We start from the raw sequence: 14,903 nt of genomic DNA on the forward strand, positions 1-14,903 counted from the left end.
TTTCTTTAATTGTGGGAATGTGTGTGTGTGTATACACAATATACATATGCATGATAAACATCCCCATCCCAACACTTGCAAGCACAGCATTGAATGAGATTAATCAAATTTGCAATATTGTGACACCTTCCACCAACTTCCACTACTAAAATTTCCCATATCCCCAAAAGAAACCCTCCACCCATTATGCCTTAATTTCCCACCTCCCTTGCCTCAAACCTCTGGAAACTTGCACAGTACTTATTGTTTCATTTAGCTTGCATACACTTCAACAGTTTCTTGGTAGTTATGATAAGCTTAAATTTAAATCCTAAATCTGTAACAATCTTTTCATGTTGATACCAACTTCAACATTATACACAAACTATGTTCCTGTAACTTTCTTTACACCTTCGGTTGTTCTTATCCAGATTTTATACTTACACATTATGAGTCCCAAACCACTGATTTATCATTACATTTTATACATCTGCCTTTCTGAAACTCTAGGAAGAAAAAGGTGGCTGTAGTGTAAATAGTTTCATTTGCATAAACTATGCCTCTTGGACTCATTAATATTTCTTTCCTCCCTTCATTCCCTTGTGAACAAAGAAACACATAATCATAATTAATCAATTAATAATAGTGTGTCCTTGTTGCATAGTGTGTGTCTAGCACAAGATTGATAATGTTGGACAAAACTCAATCTTGTGGCCATAAAGAAAAAGGTCTCTGTGCAAAGTACATCAAGAAAGCTTGTGCACATTATACCTCCCAAGTCTTGTGCTGTGCTTTTCTCCTGGAATTGTGCCCTCTTTGTTCTTTTTCCTGTGTAAACTTTGGTATATCGTAGTCTCCAGTTTGTAACCTTCTTAAAACAATTTTATGAATTGCCCTTGTCTTCCAGAGGCATTATTTGGTCTTCTTGGCAATGGTGCTAGCAACTTGGGTATTGATTCAGTAGCACTTTGGTAACAGCATAACAATTGGTGAGACAGCCAGGAAATCATAGACATCATAAAGGTGGGTCAGGGAGTGGAGACTTCATGGGGGAAATCCTAGAGTGGCCCACATCTTCAATGTGTGGGAACTATAGCATGGTTTCAATGCTTGGGGGCCAGTACCTGTTTGTGGGGGTGTTCTGAAAACACCAAAAGGACTGTCAAAATTTCTAGTGGCCCTGGAGTAGAGAAGAAAAACTGTGAATATCAGGGGCAGCCACAGCAGTGGGGTGGCCACTGCTCACTCTGTTACATATGGCATCCGTCCATCAACAAGAACAAGAGCTCGTTAGGAAAGGATATTCAAGAAGCATACACCCTTTGCTATTTGCTTCATTAGTCATAAACAGTTACAACATGGCGATAAACTATTATTTTCATCCAATAAAAAATCAAGAGTCCAGCATTGGAACTTTTGTCTAAAAGCCATCATCTCTTGTGGCATTGGTGGAATGCTATTATGTTCTAGCCCCAGGGGCACCACTATAGATGGTGCCCCTGTGAAAGTAGTACTGCTAGATGAGGGACTAGAGAAATCAATTGGGAGGAAGAAACTTACCTACCTATAAAAGGTAGACTCCTAATCACCATCACAATTAAAGCCAGCTGATCTCTAATTCAGATCCAGATGAAGAAATATCCATAACTCACATATAACTATGAGAAACTATACTCTGGCTGAACTTGTAGAACTATAGATGAAATTTCACCATAAGGTGATGGAAGACATTGCCACCCGGATTCTGTGTTTATAAAGACATTGAAGGAATTGTGTTATCAGATCATGAAATGTCTAAATTAGCAAACATAACTACACAACCTGCACTAAGGCATCACCTATATGCAGAGATATACTTATGGGCCATTAAATAAGCTATTTTTGTTGAAAATTTCAGAGGGCCCAATAATGAGTAACTCACTGCTGGAATGAAAAATGCCATCCTGCAATCAGCCCTTCGACAATGTTATGGATCCCTAGTTCCCATCCTGAGCACTATAAAAGGAAGCTGGGTTTTGCATGAAGTCCAAGCCATCACTAATCTTGGGAAAACTGAATGCATAAGAAAGTGAGAAGATAGAGTGATAGGGGCTGCATTAGGACAGAAAGGGGAAATCAGAGTTGAAAAGGGGCCCCAAGCATGTAACAGGGAAACAGTTGTTGAATGATCTCTTAGCAGATGGTTCCCAGAAAGAAAATATAAAGAATCAAACCTAGTATTGTAGACTTACAGAAAACCTCAAACCAGAAGAGAAATTCTTCCCTATTCCATTGGCTTGCTGAAACAAAAAGTAGTGGGGGCATCAGGGATATCTGGATGGGTGCCCCTGTGTCATGGTTAGGTTCATGTAACAACTTATCCAGGAGATGGGACACAGTTGTCTTGTCAAGACAAACACTGGCTTGTCTTTTGCTGCAGGGATATTTTGTGGACATAAATCATCAGTAAGTTTATTATAGCTTTGGCTTATTATATCTTCACTCAACTAAGGTGAACATATGCAGCCAGAGATGTTTAATCTAATCAGCTGAAAGTTGTTAAGGGGGTGGTAATGACATCAGCAGTCAGAAAGGAGAACCTTCATCTTTATTTCAGCCAGCTAGCTTCTCCTGTGCAATTCATCCAAAATCTTCATCAGAGTTACAAGCTTGCAGCCTGCTGCATGGAATTTGGTCTGATGGATCCCCACAGTTGTGTGAGACACTTTTATAAAATCTCATGCAGTTTATAGTTATATCCTGTTGGTTTCATTTCGCTAGAGAACCCTGACTAATACAGCTTTGGTACCAGGAGTGGTTCTAGAGAAATAATCTTTAAAATGGCTTCATGTATTTAGTTTCCTACTCTGATTAGATTTAAAGACAGTAATAACCCTATTTCTAATAGTCAAGATAATACTGACTATCCATGGCATGATTTGACAATAGAGTTACCCAAATATCTCCATTTCATTCTACTAATTGTACACTTAATACAAGGCAAGGCTCATGGTGACGTTGTTTTTGACACCTTAAAGGAATTTTATGGACTACTAAGGTATAATGATGCTGGCAGTTTGTTTCTAGACATGCTCAACACAATTCTAAAGGAAAGGGATGAACTGAAGGCTTCACATTTACAACTTAAGTTTTGTATGAAAGACATAAAAGTTACTATGTGTGCACTGAAAGAAAATCTTATTTCCTTTTTAAATCAGACTGAGAATCTCATTGTACAAGTAGCAGATTTACAGCATAAACTAAATTCTCAACCTGAAGGTTATCTTCTGTTAAAGCAAGGGTATTGATTGGAAAGGAATGTGATTTAGAAAATTGGGATGGGGACACATGGGTTGATAATGGTTGTTAATGATGGCATTGGGAACATTGAAACACTAGATTCTATTGAGTCTTTGCTAGATAAACCTATCATGGTCTTTCCTGAAGAAACAGCCTCCCTGCCAGCAGCTTGCCTTGAGGAAACAGCTTCATGACCTCCAGTCTGCCCAAGGTGTCTGCAGTCAAAACTGTACCTGACAAGATTAACCTTTCAATGTCTGCTAAACCTATAACCACATCCTCTGAGGAAACAACCCTCACTCCTTTGTCTCAAGAGATAAATCCTGTTGGACCAGATTATACTGCAATGGAATGCCTTGAGGTGATTGGCTTGAAAGACATTTCTAATTATTTTCTTGACCAACCCCACTACCCTCTTTGTTTCCAGACATATAAGTAGACTAAAATCCTAACAGGCTGTGCTTGTTTGGAATTACCATGTACCCCAGAAATGCCATGTTTCAATCCTGATCCAGTGTTGTAGGATCCTCATTCAATACTGTAGCTTAGAATTTTTATTACATTTTCTCAAAGGAGGTGTGACACACCCAATTATGGATATTAACCTGTTCCAGATGGGTCTTGATTAGCTTACTGGAATCCTTTAAAAGAGGAAAATATTTTGGAGAGGGTGCTAGAAATGGCAGAAAAGACAGATCCTAGAGAAATGACAGAAACCTCAGATCTCACAGAAACTTCACAGCATAGCTGACAGAGATGTGTACACATGGAGAACAGACACACAGATGTTTTGAGATACTTGCAGGCCAGCAGATGCTGCAATGAGATGTTAATCAAGTGAGACCTGGGGAGAGTCAAAGGAAATGAAGAGATGAAAGCCAGCCCTGGAGAAGTAAAGTGAGGAACCTCAACAGGACAGAGGTAAAAGCAAAAGAGTCCAGGAGCAATGGACCAGTGTATCTTCCCAGCAGCAGAAGTGTTGCAGATGCATTGACCTTCCATGAATTAAGGTATCTATCCCTGGATGCCTTAGTTTGGACTCTTTTGCTTCCTTAGAACTGTGAACTTGTAACTTGTTAAATTCCCCTTTATAGAAGCCATTCCATTTCTGTTATATCGCATTCCAACAGCTAAAAAAATAATGCAGATTTCATATCAGAGAAGTAGGGTGCTGCTGTAGTTTACAATTACTAAGTATGTTTGAATGGCTTTTTGAATAGATAAGGGGCAGTTCCAGAAGAATTGTGAAAATCTTTTTTTTTTTAAACATGGGCAGGCACCGGGAATTGAACCCAGGTCCTCAGGCATGGCAGGCAAGCACTCTTACCTGCTGAGCCACCGTGGCCCACCCAAAATAATAACCCATCAATTTTTTTTACATGGGCAGGCACCAGGAATCGAACCCAGGTCCTCGGGCATGGAAGGCAAGCACTCTTACCTGCTGAGCCACCGTGGCCCACCCTGAAAATCTTGATAGAGAAGGCTAGAATGCTTTGAAGAGACCGTTGGTAGAAATGTGGACTCCAAAGGTAGAGATATTTCTGATAAACCCTTGGACAGAAATGATAAATGTGTGAGTGAAAACTTGAAGAAAGATATTCTTGTAGATGGAAGGTAGAATTTGAGAGCAATGAACTTGGATATTTAGCAGAAAAAAAAATGTTAAGCTAGGTGTGGAAAATGCAGTCTGGCTGCTCCTTAAAACTTATAGTAAAATGCAAGAGGAAAGAGATAAGTTGAGAGCTGAACTCCTGGGTACAAAGAAAACATAAATTGGTGTTCTGGAGAACTTAAGATTCCCAAAACATGAGACCCCAGTGACTAGGGCCCCATGTGATGCTTTATCAAAACATGGAAGCAGTGAATTATTGTAGGGCAAGTAAGATTTGAAATGAAGTTATCCAGGAAATCTCTATGGAATGTCATTTGTTCTGATGGGCATGATCCCAGCATATCCCATAGAAAGCAAGCAAGTGTGTTGTGGGATCTGTGTAAATGGAAACACTGCCAGTCCAGAATAAAATTGACAGAAAAAGGACAAAGTGAAAAAAATTTCTTGAGGCAGAACCGTGGAGGCTAAAGTCTGGAGCCAGGAAACGTCAGTCCAGGAGAGTAGATCAACCTATACATGTGGAGAGGGTGAGTTTGCCCTGGAAGCAGAGGGTGGGCCTTCTGCTTCACTGTTCAGGAAGATTTTTATTGCTTCATGCTTCAGAGGGTGAATAGAGATGTTCTGGATGGCATCAGCCTTTCTTAAGTGAAGCTATCCAACCTATTGTTGGTGCCTTAATTTGGACATTTTTATGGCCTTAGAACTGTACACTTGCATCTTAATAAATTCCCTTTAAAAAGCCATTCTATTTCTTGTATATTACATTCTGGCCACTTAGCAAATGAAAACAATGGTAATGATCAGATCCTGAGTTGGGAGAAGCCATGTGGCTGCACTTATTCACCAAAGACAAGGTTGGAATAGTGAACATAATAGATCACAGACTTAAGGCAGACATCAAAATAATCTGACTCACAGATATTTATGGCATTGGCTAGTAGATCACTGGGTACCAGAAATAAAATAGTTGGGCAGTCTACTAAATTCTTCTTTGATTTGTTTAAGCAGAAGTGTTCTAGGTCAAGGGAATGAAAGTCTAACTTAAGTTTCAAAAACAGAGAGTCAATTTTCCTTAATCAATTCCCAGAGTTGAGAGAGTTTACAGACTTAGTGCCCCTTGAATGAGGGGAAGGCCTGGTACCCTCAAGGAAGGACCCTGTTACCCTGTTACACTGCATAAAATTTATACTGTTAATCTTCCTCTAAGCCTTCCCCAAGGAGACCTATGACAAATTACCAGGATAACAGTGCTTTGTGAAAAAAGAAATGATCAGATATTTTGGAGATTATCAGACACTCACTCAGAAGTGACAGCAATTCCAGAAGACCCAAACTATCACTCTCATCCACGAGTCAGAATAGGGGCTTATGGAAGTCAGGTGATTGATTGAGTTTTAGCTCAGGTCCATCTCAATTTGGATCCAGTGAGTTCCTCAACCCCAGTCTGTGGTTATTTTCCCAGTTCCGGAGTGCATAATTGGAATGTACATACTCAGCAACCTGCAAAATCCCCATATAGTTACAGTGAGGAAGGGCCATTATGGTAGGCAAGACTTAAGTGGAAGCCATTAGAACTGCCTGTAACTAGAAAAGTAATAAATCAGAAGCAATAATTGGATTCCTGGAAGGATTTCAGAGATTAGTGCCACTCTTAAGGACTTTAAAAATACCAGTGTGGTAATTCCCACAACATAGGCATTCACCTCTCATATTTGGCTTGTGCAGAAAACAGATTGGTCTTGGATGATGACAGTGAATTATCATAAACTTAACCAGCCTGTTAAAACTCCAATTGCAGGTGTTGTTTCAGATGTGATATTATGGCTTGAGCAAATCAGCATATCCACTGGTACCTGATATGTAGCTCTGACCTAGAAAATGCTTTTTTCTCAATAGCTGCTATTAAGGACCAGCAGAAACAGTTTTCTTTCAGCTGTCAAGGCTAGCAGAATACTCTCACTGTCCTACCTCAGGGATGTATCAACTTTCCATCCCTGCATCTTAATCATGCATGCAGGGGACTTCAACGTTTCTCCCTCCCAGAAGACATAACATTGGCCCATTATAGAGATGATATCAGGTTGTTTGGACCTAGTGAGCCAGAAGTAGCAACTACTTTAAACTTATTAATAAAGTATTTGTGGTCTGAATAGGGAAGATAAGTCCGGCAAAAATACAGGGGCCTTCCACCTCAGTGAAATTTCTATGTGTCCAGTGTTATGGGGCATGTCAAGGTATTTCTTCAAAGAGGAAGGATAAGCTGTTGCATCTGGCTCCTCCTACAATGAAAAAAGAAGCAAAATACCTAGTTGGCCTCCTTGGATTCTGGAGCCAAGTTATTCCTCATTTGGATCTGATACTCTGGCCCATTTGCTGAGTGACCAGAAATGCTGCTAGATTTGAGTTGGGACTGCAACAATGGGAGACACTGCAATAAATCCAGGCTGTTGTACAAGCTACTCTGCCAGTTGGACCATATAATTCAGCAAGATCAATGTTGCTGGAAATGTCAGGCACAAATAGAGATGCTGTCTGGAGGCCATGGCAGTCCCCTGTGGAAGGATCAGAATGGAAGCCTGTAAGAGTTTGGAAGAAAACCTTGCCATCCTCTGCAGACAACAGCTTTCCTTTTGAATTTCTCTGCACTGGAGACTGTTGTATTTGTTTTGTTGCTGTTGTCATTTGTTTGTACATTTGTTTTTTTAGACCAAATTGTTTGGCTTGAAGGTAAAATGGGTCTCAGCAAAGAAATAATTCACTGTCCTATGTCACCTGTAAAAAAGGAGGTAGTCATTCAAAATAGGCAATGCCTTTATATTTCATGGATGTTCATGAAGCCACATTGTCTCTATTCACCCACACATCCTGTATGAGGAAGATTGTCCTTTATAGTGATCAAGTGTCCCAAAATCCTTCCATCAAGGGCCTACCATTTTAAGCATGTGATTACATAGCTACTGCTGTTCACTGTAAGAAAGACTACAAACCAAAATTCATTTGCAAAAATGGTCATAATTTCAAATGATTCTTCATGTTTATGTATTTTAATAAAACCACATTCTACTATTTTCTCAGTCCCCAATCACTGTTTTATCACCTGGGATTTTGCCAAGAGTGATTCCATTCACATAATCTTTACATGAAGAGGACAATCCAGAATCTTCAGCAGAGGCTGTCTGAGGTGTCCTAGTAGACACCATGTTTCAGACCACATTTCTGCCAATAGATTTATAAGCTCTATGTCAGGTTAGGCATAGTGGGGATTGGGGAAGATGGAATTGAGAGGTGGAAAAATGTCCAATATATATTTCTTTACTGTTCATAATCTCTTCCTTTAACTTAAAAGGGAAAACGTCATTTCAAAAGCTACAACCTATTTGATAAACTAGCTTTAATTTATCTTACATTAGAAAATATCCAAAAAAAAGTTGCCAATGTTTTGGGGTAAAAATAAAATACAACTTTTGTTGTGAGTGGGAGTTGATGCATCTCATCTTAATTCCTAATTCAAGTAGAACAATTTAACAAAGGAATAACTAAATCCCAGAATGTTTACTGTAGGTCTTTTAATCCAGTCTATATTTTCTCACAAAACTGGGAAAGGAAATTAAACACCTATATTTTTCTGTACATTTGATGAAAGGCCAGGAATAAAAACAACATTACTTTCATAATCCACATATCACAGGATATTTGTGGACTTTTCTTCATCAGCCATCAGCAGAAATGCTGTTAACTTTTTTTGTTGTTGTTGACATTTATACTTTCTTGTTTGACAATCTCATAGTATCCAATAACTAACAAATCCTTGAGTTCACAGTTTAAAATATGTCTCATTTTTTGCCATAAAAGTATAATTAATAATGTCTGTTGCTGAATACCCAATAGGTTCATAACAAGAAGTAATTGTACTTCTTCTAGAGAAATTAAGATGCAAAACAAAAAGGGGAATCTTAATTAAATTATAGAACACTTTTTGATGATGTGGTTCATCCTTTCCAAGAAAATTCTGCTTAAGAATTTGATAAACATATACAATATCATGGTGAGAAGATAGCAGTTAGTGATGTAAAATATATTTGGATGCCAGGCAATATTTTTGGATTCATAGTCTGAATTACCTGAATAATGAAATTAAGCTTTTGTACCTTGACAAAGGAAATTATGAAAACAGAGTTCTAGCTATTGCAAACATATATAAATGATGTATATATCCAAAGGAGAAAATTAAATTCAAAGCCAAGCATCTCAAGAAAAAAAATTTAGAGGTTCTAAAAATCAGAAAATAAAGTAGACATGGTGAAAATAGAAAGTTAATGTGACACAACCCTTCCTCAAACATACAGCTAGGGACTGGCCACTAGAATCATAGGATATGTTGGAAATGAAAGGAGATGCTAGGGAAGCAGAGGTGAGTCTTTTGCTTCTCCTGCTTAAGTCAAATTCCCCCATCCTCACCTACTAGAAAAGTTTTTGTCATAGTATCTAAGAAACAATTAGGAAATTATGAATAAATTTAGATTTTTGTATGGTTTAGTGGTGGTGTATGCAAAAAAATGGAAACCAGGTTATTGGAGATTGAATTATCTCCCAACCCCAAGTCTTGTGAATATAAACCCATTTGTAAATAGTATCTTTAAAGATGTCATTGTTTAATGTGTACCCCAACTGAGTGAGGATAGGCCTTAATATGTCTGAAGTCCTTGTAAGCAAAGAAGCTATGGATAGATTTGGAGGACTGAGGCAAGGCTCAGGTTAGGCAAAGCACTAAATCCTGGCTTTGAGAGACACAGCACCATAGAGTGCGCACTGATTCAGAGCATACACAGCTTCCTGGAGAATACTTCCCAAGCCCTAAAAGGTATTGCCACCTACTTGATGCCATAATGGAGTTTTCAAAAGGCTATTCTACCATTCTATCCACCCAGCTGCCCCTGAATGATATGGAACATGGTAAGACCAGAGAATCTGATGAGCATGTGCCCACTTTACTCAGACGTCATTGACTGTGAACTAGATTCCTTGATCAGAAGAAATACTGTGCAGAAAACCATGATGGTGGATAAGGCATTCCATAAGTCTGTAGATAGTAGCTTTGGCAACAACATTGCATGCAAGGAAGATATACCCATATCTGGAGAATGTGTCTACTTGATTTAGAAAAAAAATGCTGCCCCTTTCATGATGGAATTAGTCTAATGCAATCAACCTGCCACCAGGTAGAAGGCTGATCACCTTGGGGAATGGTGGCATATCAGGAATTGAGTGTGAGTCTCTGTTACTAGCAGGTTGGGCTACAGCATTGACTGTAGCCATGTCAGCTTTGATGAGCAGAAGCCCAAGTTGGTGAACATATGCATAACCTCCCTCTCTACTACCATGACTACTTTGTTCATGAGCCCATTGACCAATGATTGGAGTGGCTGGGGAAAGAGGTGGACTGGTATCCTCAGAATAAGGTCATTTTATCCACTTCCTCTGCTGAAGTCACCCTACAGAGAGCATTTCATGGGACGTAAATATCCTCAAGATTTTTCCCACTCAGAAATATCTATCCACATACATCTTCCTCAGAACCCTTTGTCACCATTTTTCCAATCATGTCTCTTACAAGCCCTTGACCATCAAGCAAAACCATTAGCAATAGCCCTGAATCATTATACAAATCAGACCAGTTTTCCTTCCAAGCAAATTGAATAACCAGGTGTACAGCTTGAATTTCTACCCACTGAGAGGATTTCCTTCAGGAACATCCCAGAAAGAACCTTCAGTGCTACAGCTGTCTACTTTCAGGTGGTAGCTACGTTATCATGCAGAATTATTGGTAAACCAGGTGTGAGCTTTCTCTTCCTCACTCAACTGTCTTTAAGGAACTCCCCAGGAGACCAAAGCTCTGGGCTTGGAAGGAGAAGGCAAAGTGGCAGGAATGGGAGCCATGGACATTTGGGCTACTTCTTTATGTAACATACTTGTGCCTTCAGAACATACTCAAACTCTTTCTTGTATATAGCATTTCCATTTAACAATGGAGTTCAACTGTGCTTACCTGACTTTATGACTTGCTGGGTCAGACTACACTCAGCTCATGATAGGCAACTAAGTTCTCATGGTGACTTTTGGCCCATGATTAAGTGTTTAGTCTCTACTAAAGCCCATTGGTGTATGAAAGGCTGTTTCTCAAAAGGAAAGTATTTATCTGCAGAGGATAGCAACGTTTTCTTCCAAACTGCCAGGCACTTTGTTCTTCCTTGAGATAGAATGGTCACAAGGTTCCAAGTTGGCAGTTGTAAACCAGAATCCACTGGCCAGAGAGAGATCTCTGAGTTCTCTGAGGCCATGGGAATCATGCTGAGGGCCACAAAATGTCCTTTCAGCTAGTCCTAGATCAGATATCCAGTGTTTTCATGGTCTTGACTAAATTCTGAATTCAAGGCCCAAGTCTATTTGAATGTTCCTTGGAAATTTTAACATGTGTTAATTTGATTGCTCTTGCAGTACAAGTCCAGCAGCATAGTTTGAAAACAAGGAAATGTTTTCTCAATATGAACAATATCATAAAGTCAGCTAGAAGGTTGAACAGACAGCTAAATTGTATCAGGAGCTCAGGATAGCTTAGGGAGATCAATTCTCCAGTGTTACAAACTCTGTGTTTGGCAGCATTTGATAAGGATGTGAATAAGTTCGTCTTGTCAATGGGAAATGTTATAGAAATTCTGGACAAAGGACAAAAATAGGAGCCCCCTAAATTTTCCTTCCATAGAGTGATTATGGCTCAATTTCAAGGATAGACACAATCACTTGATAGGGCACTCATATCACTCCAATTCAATCAGACTGGGGCCAAAACATCTATATAGCATCTTAGCAGAATGGAAAACAATGCCAGGAAGAAAATAAATATTTGGACAAAAATGGCTCAGCTTCAAGAATGTCTAAAGCCTTTTGCCCTTTAAGATGTTAGATGGAGTGAAGGCATGCAAGGACTAAAGAAAAAATGCTTGAAATTTTCAGGATGCACAGGGAACAGGTTATCGGTGATAGAGAACCAGCTGATATCTCTGACTTAAACTCTTTTCAAGATGACAGATGTGCCTCCTATCTCTAGAAAAGATTACACAGATATCGCCAACTTGGAATTAGATTAAAAGATTAGCTCTGGGAATAGAGTCTTGCATTATGTGACAAAGGTGTATTAAAAAAGTACAAATATTGTAAATTCAAATATTTATTGAAACAGACTGGAAAGTGAAAAACACATTATATTTAAAAAGTTCCACAAGGAAAATCATAACAGTGGAGCACTTACAAGTTCAAATCAAGATCTCAAACTGAACAAGCGTCTCTACAGCAATAAAATAAATATTTAGGAAAGGAGATTCAAAACCTTCACCAGAACTGCAAATCCTTCCTGAAAGTACATCAGCAACACCTCCTTCAACTTCACTGTGAATCAGTCTAGCATGGAATTGACCAGTTTGGTATGGGCATAGAGAAAGAAATTACTAAGTTGTAGAAAGACATAAGTTTTTTCCAACAAGGAATTAACACTTACAGAATGGTGGTGGAACACCTGGAAAACCTCTCACTATCAGAGGTGCACTAACCACCATGAGAGAAAAATTTCAAGAAAATTGCCTGGCAGCTCTGGTTACAGAGCAGAAGTTCAATAAGCAATGACATGAAAATGAACAGACTGGCAAAAATTGTCAGAAAGAGGGTGTAAAATCCAACTTTCCCCAAATGGTCCATTTGCCCCTGCTGTTCAATATACAGTCCAGGGCAGAGGCTGGAAAGGTTTAGAGCATTCTTGCAACATCATGTCCACAGGGGAAGAGAAGGGAAGGGTAGTGAGTGCTTAGAGGTCCAGGGTGAGTTTCAGGTTTGATTCTTTTCTGTATTAGCTAGTCCCTCAGTGTTCACCTTGGATCACTTGTGGCACGCTTTGCACTATCAATTGATTGGGATTAATTACTTTTCAGTTTATATCTGTTAATCAATTTGGTGTTTTCCTTTGTTAAAATTTTATAGAATTATACTACAAAGAAAGTTTTTTCCAGAATATGTAAATAGTTACCATATTAGATTATGAATATAGTACTAGCATTTTATTGAATCCTATAGAATTAAACCATAAGTATTGTCTTTTTCTTTGGTGCATGGTCTGGGACTCAAACCCGCATCTCCCATGTAAGGCAAGTGTCATGGTCAGGTTCATATGTCAGCTTGGCCAGGTGGTACCTGTTTGTCTGGTTGGGCAAGTGTTGGCCTGTCTTTTGCTATGAGGACATTTCATAGAATAAAATCATGATCATGTCAGCTACATCCACAGCTGATTCTATTTATAATCAGCCAAGGGGATTGTCTTCTTTAATGGGTGTTGCTTAATATAATCACTGGAAGTCTTTTAAGGAGGATTCAGAAGAGATAGGCTACCTGCTTCGGCCAGAGGGCCTCTCCTGTGGAGCTCATCCAGACCGTCTATCAGAGTCATCAGCTTCACAGCCTTTCCTGCAGATTTTGGTCTCTATGTTCCCATGGTTACATGAGACACTTTTATAAAATTTATACTTATGAGTATTTCCTGTTGATTCTGTCTCTCTAGAGAACCCTAACTACTACAACTTTGTACTAGGAGTGCTTCTTAAGAAACAGAATCTTAAAAATGCTTTTTTTATGAATGATTTTCTAAAGTGACTGGACTCAAAGGCACTAAGGACTCTGATTCCCATAATAAGAATGATATTGCCAATCCATGGAGTGAGTTGGCAAAAGAGATAGTCAAAATATCACCATTTGATTCTTCTAATGCTTTGCTTGTATGAAGCCAGGCTCTGGGGGATAATATTTTTGTCACCTTTACAGAATTTTGTGGGAAAAGGAAGGGTAAGATGTGGGATGGTTGTTATTAGATACATTGTATACACTAATGAGTGAGAGGGGTGGGCTTAAGGCTTCAAATGAGAAGCTTAAGCATGGTCTGACTGATGTAGATGTTTCTGTGAGTGTCCTGAAGGAAAATCTTATTTCCTGTAACTGTAGACTTTAGATCTCTGAAAATCAGACTCAGAATCTTATTGTTAGAACAGCAACTTTACAACATACACTGAAATCTCAATCTTTCATGGTGTCAGCTGTTAAAGTGAGAGCATTGATTGAAAAGGAGTGGGACCCTGAAGAATGGGATGGTGACATGTGGATTGATAATGATGTCAGTGGAGAGGATGAAACCCTAGATCATGCTGAGTTTTCTCTAGATAACCCTAATAGAGGACATAGCTGCCCCACCTCAAGTCTGCCTTGAGGAGTTGGTCACCCAATCTCCACCTGAAGGGATTAACCCTAGAATGATTAATCCTGTTTCTCCAGATGAAACTGAAAATGAATGCCCTGAAGCAAATGGCTTGGAAGATACTTCTAATTATTTTCATGACCCACACACACCACCCCTCATTTCTTCCAGACCTATAACTGGACTGAAGTCCCAACAAGGCCCCTAGAGGTGATGTGCAAAGTATCACACATGAGGAGATATTTTATACTCCAAAAGAACTGTGTGAGTTTTCCAATTTGTATAGACAGAAATCAGGGGAATATGTATGGCAGTAAATTTTAAGGATGTGAGATAATGGTGGGAGGAATATAAGTTGGATCAGGCTGAATTTATTGATATGGGCCTACTAAGTAGAGATTCTGCATTCAATGTTACAGCTCAAGGGATTAGAAAAGGCATTAACAGTTTGTTTGGATGGTTGGCTGGAACGTGAATCAAAAGGTGGCTGACATTACCTGAGGTTGAAATGCCAGAACTGCCCTGGTGTAATGTAGATGAGGGGATCCAGAGGCTTAGAGAGACTGGAATGTTAGAATGGATTTATCTTGCAAAGCCTCCTGTTATACCCCAGAAATGTCCAGAGGATGCCCCTTTTACCAGAACAGTGAGAAATAAATTTGTGAGACTAGTGCCATCATCCCTGAAGAGCTCTGTAGTTGCACTTCTCTGTAGGTCAGATATTACTCTGGGAAGTGCTGTCAC

At 39.2% G+C, this 14,903-nt stretch overlaps 1 long non-coding RNA gene across 12 annotated transcripts in view; it reads left to right on the forward strand.

The window, feature by feature from the left end:
• The window catches only part of LOC143677386 (uncharacterized), a 141,413-nt gene that overhangs the window by 68,143 nt on the left and 58,367 nt on the right, over nucleotides 1-14,903 (forward strand). The window contains exons 6-8 of one of the 12 annotated variants that reach the window (XR_013172565.1): nucleotides 887-1,002; nucleotides 3,406-4,268; nucleotides 4,646-4,787. The exons of 9 other annotated variants lie outside the window; for them this stretch is intronic. This is a non-coding gene — a long non-coding RNA (uncharacterized LOC143677386). Of the gene's footprint in view, nucleotides 1-886; nucleotides 1,003-3,405; nucleotides 4,788-14,903 lie in introns of all 12 variants that reach the window. 2 more of the 12 variants (XR_013172561.1, XR_013172564.1) reach the window with 2 other exon arrangements.

Source organism: Tamandua tetradactyla, chromosome 3 (genome assembly GCF_023851605.1).
Source record: "Tamandua tetradactyla isolate mTamTet1 chromosome 3, mTamTet1.pri, whole genome shotgun sequence".
NCBI lineage: Eukaryota > Metazoa > Chordata > Mammalia > Pilosa > Myrmecophagidae > Tamandua > Tamandua tetradactyla.